The sequence below is a fragment of the Palaemon carinicauda genome, chromosome 11, assembly GCF_036898095.1.
Source record: "Palaemon carinicauda isolate YSFRI2023 chromosome 11, ASM3689809v2, whole genome shotgun sequence".
Taxonomy (NCBI): domain Eukaryota; kingdom Metazoa; phylum Arthropoda; class Malacostraca; order Decapoda; family Palaemonidae; genus Palaemon; species Palaemon carinicauda.
Genome location: NC_090735.1, coordinates 69690151 through 69700010, shown reverse-complemented (window position 1 = coordinate 69700010; position 9860 = coordinate 69690151). Strand labels below are relative to the sequence as shown.

General features: G+C 35.7%; 1 pseudogene; it reads right to left on the bottom strand.

The window, feature by feature from the left end:
* Positions 1-8226: 8226 nt before the first annotated feature.
* The window catches only part of LOC137649705 (probable glutamate receptor), a 26838-nt pseudogene continuing 25204 nt past the window's right edge, over positions 8227-9860 (bottom strand).

Here is a 9860-nt window from a genome sequence, read left to right as displayed (position 1 = left end):
TTACCAACCGAGCGTTGTACAGAACAGGCCCCTCCCTCTTGTTCCCCCTAAAGTAATTGCCAAGGTGTGGCAGTGTGGGAAGGGTGATTCCATTGATATGATTAAGGGCAGATTGCCTTATGATTGGATTGTTGTATGTATTATATGTCTGGGTACATTTTTTATTGCTATTCTTGTGTATATATACATTGCTTATTGATCGTTGTAGGCCCATTGCCTACTTGTCTTTCTATTTGAATAGTTCATGTATGTATTTTATGTCTGGGTACATTTTTTATTGCCATTCTTGTGTATATATACATTGCTTATTGATCGTTGTAGGCCCATTGCCTACTTGCCTTTCTATTTGAATAGTTCATGTATGTATTATACGTCTAGGTACATTTTTTATTGCCATTCTTGTGTACACCTGTAAGAGTTGATTGCCCCGGGGTAATATTGCTGTTGATGTACATTGTGTATACTCTGTTAGAGTCGTTGTGGAGCGCTACGCAACGAGCCTAACGGAGTCTTGGAGTGGTTACTCCTCCCCCGAGTCCAGTCTTGCCTAATTGACCGACGTTTCACTGCCCTTTTATTTTGGGTGTGGAGGATGTCGGGAGTTTCGAACTTATTACTCGAAAGTCCCGCCATTTAACTCCACAAACGTTACGTTAAATTGAGGTAAGATTGGAAGATCTCGCGGGCAGTGCTGCGAATGACTATTGTCCAATACGTGACGATATTGGAGCATAAAATTCAACCACCTGGTGGGGAAGGAGCGGGTATCAGAGAAACAAAGTATTTGTTATTTACGAATCACAAAAATCATCTTGTATTATTGCACCACGATAAAAATATCGATGTATATGTTTAGAGCCAAGGACTCTCTAGTTTGGTGGATTACGGCAAATCATGGCCTTCAGCCGAAGTATTAAGTTTACCCTTTGATCTGAGGTAAGACTTTAACAGTTTCTCCGTCTTGTGGTCGATAAAGAAGCTTTATCAGACCCCTTATTGAATAAATAACGTAAGAATTCCCTCTCCTCTCCCAAGGACACTTTAGTTAGCGCAGGAGATCGTAGTTTTCTTCGGAGCTGTCCAGAGCTACGCTCGTTCTCTCTGCCTATACCCCCTAAACAAGTAAGTTCTTCTAATTGTCACGCTCTCTGTCTCCGCTCCAAGCCGTGTGAAACCAGGTCGGTTCCCCCTAGTTTTTTTCTGAGTGTAGAGTGTAATTTATATTTCTCTGTAACATTGTGATCCCAGTGATTGGGGATTAGATTTATTTAGTAAGATATGTCTGAGAACCTTGGTAGGTGTTCTACCAAGGAATTATATTGAAATTAAGTGTATTTAGTTTTTTTTTAGTCCGACGTGGACTTTGTGCCTCATGGGCACATGTTACAGACCCCAAAGGGAGACAGTTTCATTTATCAATTAGTTTGAGTGTTATAGTGTGTTATTTCTTTGTTAAATGGTTATTTTTGTAATAAATTTGTAAAGTGTAATCATATTTTATTGAATCCTGGATAGTTTTGGAAGGCTAACCTCTTCAAGGTCTTGTCATCGGCCCATACCATCGGGCCTAGAATCATAATTTTAATAAGTCGGAGAAAAATTCAGGACACGTCATCTGATTAGATTATTCATAAGATACGTTTTCCATTCGTCATCTGATTAGATTATTCATAAGATACGTTTTTCATTCGTCATCTGATTAGATTATTCATAAGATACGTTTTTCATTCGTCATCTGATTAGATTATTCATAAGATACGTTTTTCATTCGTCATTTGATTAGAATATTCATAAGATACGTTTTTCGCTCGGCTGTATGCGTTTACAGAAATCGCGATAAAAATCGGTATGATTGTACTGTATTACAGGGCAATGTAACCTATACATTGTGTAAATGGTATATGGAAAAATGCTTTAAAATCCACATGCCAATATTAGCGTATTAGCAATGACATCGTAACGATGGTAACGCTGAATAACATTGGTAACGTTGCAAATGTTCTTTTGCAGTACATACGTGAGTTTAGCGACACTAAATGTGAACAAGTTATTACATTTAAACATTAACAGAATATATGTAACAAAAGATATTTAAACATTTTAACAGAAGATATATGTTTTCCTATGGAAAATAACGTGATTTAGCCGGTTTTCACCTTCATTTCATTCATAATAACAGCAACCAGTTCGGCTACTTAAAGTTAGTCGAATTGGTTGTTATTTGTTTGCGGTTGAAATGAAGGTCAAATTCAGTTGAACCACGTTATTTACTACAGGAAAACATTTCCTGTTCGAATGGCACTTTGCTCTTATTTGAGCCTCAAACCAATATCGCAATTGACAACATTAAGAACAATTTAAAAGTAATGTCAAATAAAATCTAAGAAACACGAATAGGTTATTTAAACTTGAAGCCAACTAAACTGCCATGCAGATAGTGATGAACTTTAAAAGAAAACTAACGCTTTAACTTCAGGTTAAAACCCTCAAGACATCTGAACATTGCGCAGCGTTATATTTTGTGATTAATTTTGCACCATACAATTTTGTACTTTATGTAAGTGGCTGTCAATTTATGACGTTTTTATTGTTAACCAATCAGAAAACAATACGGTTCCAACGGACCAAGGATTTTCTTTTCCGCCATCAGGTTAAAGGTATGGATAGTCAAATTCAGTTGTGTGACTCTTGTGAGCTCGATTATTTTTGGGTAATAGGCAAGTATCATGGTGGTTCATATCCCGAACATGCAAAATATACATATGATTTTTTCGGTCAACATTCTGTGTTACTTTACTTGTTTACTTGTTTTGGGTTTAAATCCAACCCTCCACTGAAGTCGAGTGAACTACTTCTCGGGCGGGTCCATGTTAAACATTTTCATTATAACTTATACAATTCTTTGATTGTAGCATCTTCCAAATCATATGATCTTGTGAAAAGTAATGTCATTAGTTTCTTCTTAAATTCAGTTGCTCCCTTTAGGTCCTTCATTTCAGTTGGAAGTTTATTATAATGTATAGGCGCACAGTAGCTAAAAGCCCTTTCACCAAATTTACTATTTGTTCTTGGTTCAGATAGCCTATGGTTGTCACGCATGTGTCTTATGTTAACATTTGCTTCTAGTTCTAGTTTATTCAGGCATTCTTTTAGATATTTTGGTTCATTTTGGTTCAGTATCTTAAACGTTAGTAAGAGTAGCTTGTATTCAATTCTCGCTTTTACCGGCAGCCAGTGTAATTTAATTAGTGCAGGGGTAACTCTTTTCCTATTGAGTAGTCCTTATATTAATCTAGCGGCTCTGTTTTGTACTCTGAATTTTCTTCAGCTGATAATTTGGTAATCCATAGAACAGTGAGTTGCAGTAATCAATTCTTGAAAATATGTGGTGATTAATGAGTATGGCCATAGATTTTTCATCTAAGTATTTACTAATAAATGCTATGTTTCTAATATGATAGTTACAATTTCCAACCATATTATTTATATGTTCATTCATTGTCAGTTTATCATCCATGATTACTCAAAGATTTCTGACAGATTTCTTTAGGTCAATGATCGATAGACCTATTTCAATTCTTTGGAAGCATTCGATTCTTTTTATATCTTTTTCATTTCCAAAAATAATACATTCACTTTTATCTTCATTGAGCTTGAGCGTTCTTGTTAACATCCAAGCCTTAATGTCATTCATTATTTCATGTATCTTTCTTTTAGCTTCATCAACTGATTCTATTGGGAAATAGAATTGTGTATCATCAGCGTATATTCTAAACTTAATTCTGTGAGTTTCAAGTATATTTGCCAGTTCAATCGTGTAAATTTCAAACAGGAGAGGACCTAGTACACTGCCTTGAGGCACCCCCTTGGTTAGTTTTCTTGTCTCAGATTTAACATTTGATATTACTTCTTTAACTTTGCGGTTTTCAAGATAACTCACAAACCAGTCATATGCTCGTTCTACGATGCCCACAGCTTTAAGGTATTCCATCAGATATGTATGTTCTACAGTATCAAATGCTGCACTTAAATCAAGCATTTTTAATCGCTAACACTGTTGTTTCTGTGGAGTAATTTTCTCTGTTTGCAGATTGATCATCAGGCATGGCATTAGATTTTTCAGATGTTTCTAGGTTTGTTCGTGTACAGCAGTTTCAATAATTTTCGAAAAATATGACAGATTTGATATTGGCCTATACGAACTTAAATTGTCTGCATCACCTTTTCCTTTATACACAGGCTTGATACATGCAACTTTTTCACAATCAGGGAAAACTGCCTGTGTTAGACTTATATTTACCATGTTTCGGTAGGTCTCTTGTAGTCTAGTGAAATTTTCTGCATCTTTTACATCATTAATTGGAAATGGGTCATTTCTGCAGTAGGTTTTTTTACTTTTTTATTATTCTCATATAATCACTCTGACTTAATTTGACTCTTTGAATACCCTTAGCTTACTTACACCTGTTGCTGATGTATTCCTTCGCTCTGTTGTGCAGATGTTGTGAAAACTGGAGCAGATTTGATTTATTTTTCCTTCAAAATAATCAATAAAATCATTTGCTAGGCATTTAGGATCATTAGTTATGTCAGGCAATACTATTTCTGTCTTTAGACCTAATAGTTTCTTTAGGTTCTTATGTATTTTCCGTGGGTCATTTCCATTGCACACTTTTTTTATAATAGGCCTTTTTTTTTTAACTAAGATGAGGTAATTGTAGCGATTTCTAGCTGCTTTGTAATGTTGCCAGTTTTCATTATTTTTATTTCTTTTCCATTTATCCTCCATTTTTCTTTTTCTTTTTTTCTCTTCGTGTAATTCATTATCAAACCAGTTCGATTTTTCTTTAATTACCTCCGCCAGGAGGTTATGTTTTCGGTTCGGTTTGTTTGTTTGTTTGTTTGTTTGTTTGTTTCTCTGTTTGTCTGTCTGTCTGTGGACAACGTAGAGGCCACATTTCTACACGGAATCACTTCAAACTTGGCCAAGTAGTTCCCCAATGTGTATGGAAGAACTGATTAAATTTTGGTCAAGGTCACCCCAAGGTCAAGGTCACAGGGGTCACTGGTGTCACTATGACATAAGTGGCCATATCAAGAGACAGAAATAAAGCACTGACTTTTGCATAAGCCAACAGGGAAGTCCTAGTCCAGGCGCAACCCATGGGTGATGTTCAAATTTATAAAGGTCAAAGGTCAAGGTCATATTGGTGCATTATATCAATGTCATATTAAGTATCAGTGGCAAATGAACAAAGATCACTTGAAGGTCAAAAGTCAAGCAGGTCACTTGAAGGTCAAGGTCACGTGAAGGTCAAGGTCACGTGAAGGTCAAGGTCACCTGAAGGTCAAGGTCACGTGAAGGTCAAGTACATTTGAAGATCAAGGTCACTTGAAGCCAAGGTCATGTGAAGGTCAAGGTCACGTGAAGGTCAAGGTCACTTGAAGGTCACGTGAAGGTCAAGGTCATGTGAAGGTCGAAGTCACATCAATTCATGATTCTAGGACATATGGCGCTCTAGGTCACCTTGGCGGAGGTATGTCCTCTACGAGGACCCTGTCCGCGTTCAGGACTTGCTCACTTGTTGTGATTGTTTTTGTTATTTCCGGGCACCTATTATTATAATTAGTTGCAAGTATAGTTTCATTTCTATCAGTAATGCAGTTTATACAGGATTGTCTCTCTACGAGGGTGTGATTCTCTTTACAGTTACAGACTGGTGTTATCCCTTTTATATCCTCTAGGCTTTGTTCAATGAACTCTTTTGGATCAAAGTTAGTCTTAATTCTGTATGTGATTTCCTTCTGTATTGCATTATTTTTTCTAACGTCTATTTCAAAAGACATTAACTTATGCATTGGGGATATAGAGCAGTCAGATTCAATCTCCATATTTAGTATGATGTTGTTGTTTTTGTTTACTATAACTAGATCTAGTATATGATTAGACTGAGCTGTTGGTTCAGACACTATGTTTTCAAGGTCGTGGTTGTCAATCAATTCTCTAAATTCATTGACATATGGGTCTACTCTGTTATCAAGATGCAGGTTGAAATCACCACATATAACTGTATTTCGATTGTCATTCAATGTATCTAGTAAGTTATAAAATTCATCTAGAAACATTCTTTTGCTTTTGCTCGGTGGTCTACAGAGTATAACTATTTGTAGATTTACATTTCGAGATAAAATTTTAATATTCATATATTCAAATGAATTAACTAAGAGATGATTTCGTACTGTAACTTTGTATGATTTCTTAATTAAGATTCCAATGCCACCACCTCTTTTGTTTTCTCTTGGTTCATGATAAAAGTTATAAGATTTAGGTGTCATTTCATTTATTTTCGATCTGTCACTCACATTACCACTCAACCAAGTTTCAGTTAATAAGCAAATATCCTTTGAGTGTTCAGTGTCCTAAGTGTCAGAAACCATTACTTTTTAGGGAAGATAAGCATATTTGGTATTGAAGTTCTACTGTGGTGATTGCTAAAACAAAAAAAACGCCGGCGATGTGGGTATCAAGTTTCATATTATAAAGGTACCTTCTAGATGGTACTCATCTTCCTGTTTGGAATCTATTATTATTTATTAATCATTGGGTCAATAAATTGTGGAACCTTCATACTGTAATAGATTCTCTTAAAATTAGTAGAGCAACCAGAGTTGATTGGCGTAGTTTTTGTTGTGAAGTTGCTGAATATTATTTTGATGATCAAGAACCAATTGGGTGTAGGAGGCAAGATCCCCACCTACAAGGGGGGGGGGGGGTGGGAAGCGAAGCTCCGCCATCAAGGTGCAGATATATTCAGTTACAGGTTAGGTCAGAAAATTAAGGTTAGGTTAGTGCACAACTACAATGTGACGTGCAATAACTGGTCATATAGTGCATTTGTATGCCATTTTCTCATGTAAAATTCTTGGCTCGGGTTTTCCCATTTCCAGTGTTTCTATGTATTTCGAATTCAGTGTATACCTGTATACTGGTCCATTTTTATATGTTTGAGTGTTATATCTAGTTTTTTTTTCCTCCATTTTGCCCTGATTTTACCTACTTTGTCTCCCCCACCCAAAACCCGCTTCCCTAGGAGGTTCCCCAGATTGTTATCTATAGGGGGAAGGGTGGTGGAAGGATAAGTATTCATTTGCGATGGAAATAAACCTCAAAATCATTCAAATCACATCACAATACAACAGAAAAACCTTATATTTTATGTTGAAAGCAATTAATGTCCATAAGCAAAATAAGACCAAAGAAAACAACTACTGCTACCTTACGATTTATTAATGAAACTCTTACCTCGTGCTTCAACCTAGCCTCCTAGCTAGTACAGTAGTAACATGTTTGCCTAGCATTCGCATGGTGGCAGATCGATCCAAGCCTGGGACCGCGAGTTTAAGCTGTTTACAGGGGAGGACACTACTGTGGTTGGGCATCACAGTGGGGGGTTGGCCTTGCCCGGCTGACGTTCTGGTGAGCATCTATTCTTATGAAACTGGAACTGAAACCAGACACCCTTATACAAAATATAACTAACTGATCTGTTGTACTCCTTGGGATAACTTATAACTCTCCACTGAAGTCATGCCAGATCAGTTTGCCTAGAATTCCCAAAAAAATTCCCGTCAAAATTTCCCCAAAACCTTAAAAAAGTCTCCATTTCCCAATAATTCTTAAAATCTATGGGTAAGGGAGATTATATACCTTATTAACATCGAAAGAACACTTACAAATAAGCTGGAGGCTATATATTCCGATTATGTACAATAACAATACACTTACAAAGGTGCATTTCTTACCTCTTCAACAGTTTTATATGCGACATTTAATGTTTTAGAAATATCGTAGGAGAATTTTACTGAAAGGAGACGTATATCAAAGGAAGTCCATTGCACAGTATATGAAATTAAAATTAAGATTGACTTTATATGGATGCACTTCTGGTAGCTTTAATTCATATCACACGTGGTGACTGACCATGGCTTAAAACATTTTTCAGCAACACTCCATGTAAATCTATCAAATTATTAGGTAATAGATTTTGAGATAAAAAAATGCTATGAAAACATATTTAATAAAAAAAAAAACACAATAACCTAAATACTTTTATTTTACAAATATGATTTTTGATTTTACAATAATGAATTGATGCATGTAGGACTTTGAACTTAATTAATTTAGTTTTAGCTCAATTAATAAATCCAATAAATTCCCCAGATTCCCTAAATAATTTGTTCTCAAAACTAGAATAATCCAAATTCCCCATCATGAACCCAAATTCCCCGAATCTGGGAAAAATTTCCCATATCTGGCAACATTGCTCTCCAGCTTTTATTAATAAATCCTAATTACTTGATGGCGTTTGCCCTTTGACATATTCTTGATGAATTGATTATAAATTTTGTTTAAGCCTATTGTATTTTCATTTAGCAACTCTTTGATGTACTCTTATAGCTCAGCCATAGAAAATGATTTGTTGTAATCCTGAAATTCATTATTGTATTTTGCTATTTCCCGCTCTCGAAAACAATTGACACCCAATTTCCCCCAAAAGCTTCTGCCAGCAATTCTGCCTTTTCTATCGGATCGAAAATCAATTTGTTTTCTCCAACTGGAATTCCCATAATTCTATTAATGGTGTTCCAAACTTCTTTCTGAGGTGTATTCATATTCATTTTACCTATGTAATTACACCGAGAAACTCTTTTCGTAACGTCCTTCAGTATATAGTCTTTGGTTATTACATTACTTTACGACGGCTTCTTTTCTTTTTCTTTTTGAGGCCTCTCTGCCACTGCCTTACTGCATTTCTCGTTCCACCAAGGCTTGTTGTATGTAATATTTACCTTCTCATTAGTTTGCCTGATATTCTTTTCACTAGATTTGTTCATTCAGTTGCTGAAATCGTGTATTTCACCACCCAGTAACAAGGTATTTGCCATTTCTATTATTTCAATATCATTATTCCACTTTTGTCAGTTAACGTCTTCCAACACACACCCCTTTCTTTTCCATGACCTAGTTTGTTCCGTTTCCAAGTCACCATATGCTAAAATTGGTGTGTGGTCGCTACCCCTGTCAGCTAGCTCTCTTATATCAAATAACTTGGTATTGTGGATGAACTGAAACATATATCTATTGTTGAAAATTTCCCTGTAATAGGATTGAGTCTAGTAGGTAATCCAGGTGTCGTAATTAGTACTAAATTTTTATTTTCATTAAATACTTCCGCTATCCTTTTTTTTCCGCTGTGGTTGATTTTACTTTGGCAATATTAGGTTCCCACAAGACGTGATGAGCATTAAAATCCCTCTCAACTATAAAATTTCTCCCCATTTTCTCCATGTAATAAACAAATTCTTTTTTAGTCAGTCTGCCACTAGGGCTTTACGCATCTATTATATCTTTGACCCTACTCTGTCTTTCCTTAGAACTCTATAGTTTATAAACCTCACCTGTTGATCTCCTTTCAAAAACGTTTCACATACACAGCAAACATGTGTTTGACACTACAACATCAGTTTGAACTCCGACAGATTGGTACAAATCCCCCCTCACATCCCATTGGATTATAGATAATTTTGACATATCGATATCCATTTTTACTTACTAAAGATTTGTCCCGTACTATTAATTCTTCCTAAGATTATCCAATTCCCCATAGTCATCAGTTATACCAAACGTTACTAGCATTTCCCTTTTTAGTATTATTGTTATTACTTGCTAAGCTACAACCATAGTAGGAAAAGTAGGATGCTATAAGCCCAAGGACTTCAGCAGGGAAAATATCTCAGTGAGGAAAGGAAATAAGTAAAACTACAAGAAGTTTAAGAGCAATAACATTAAAATAAATCTT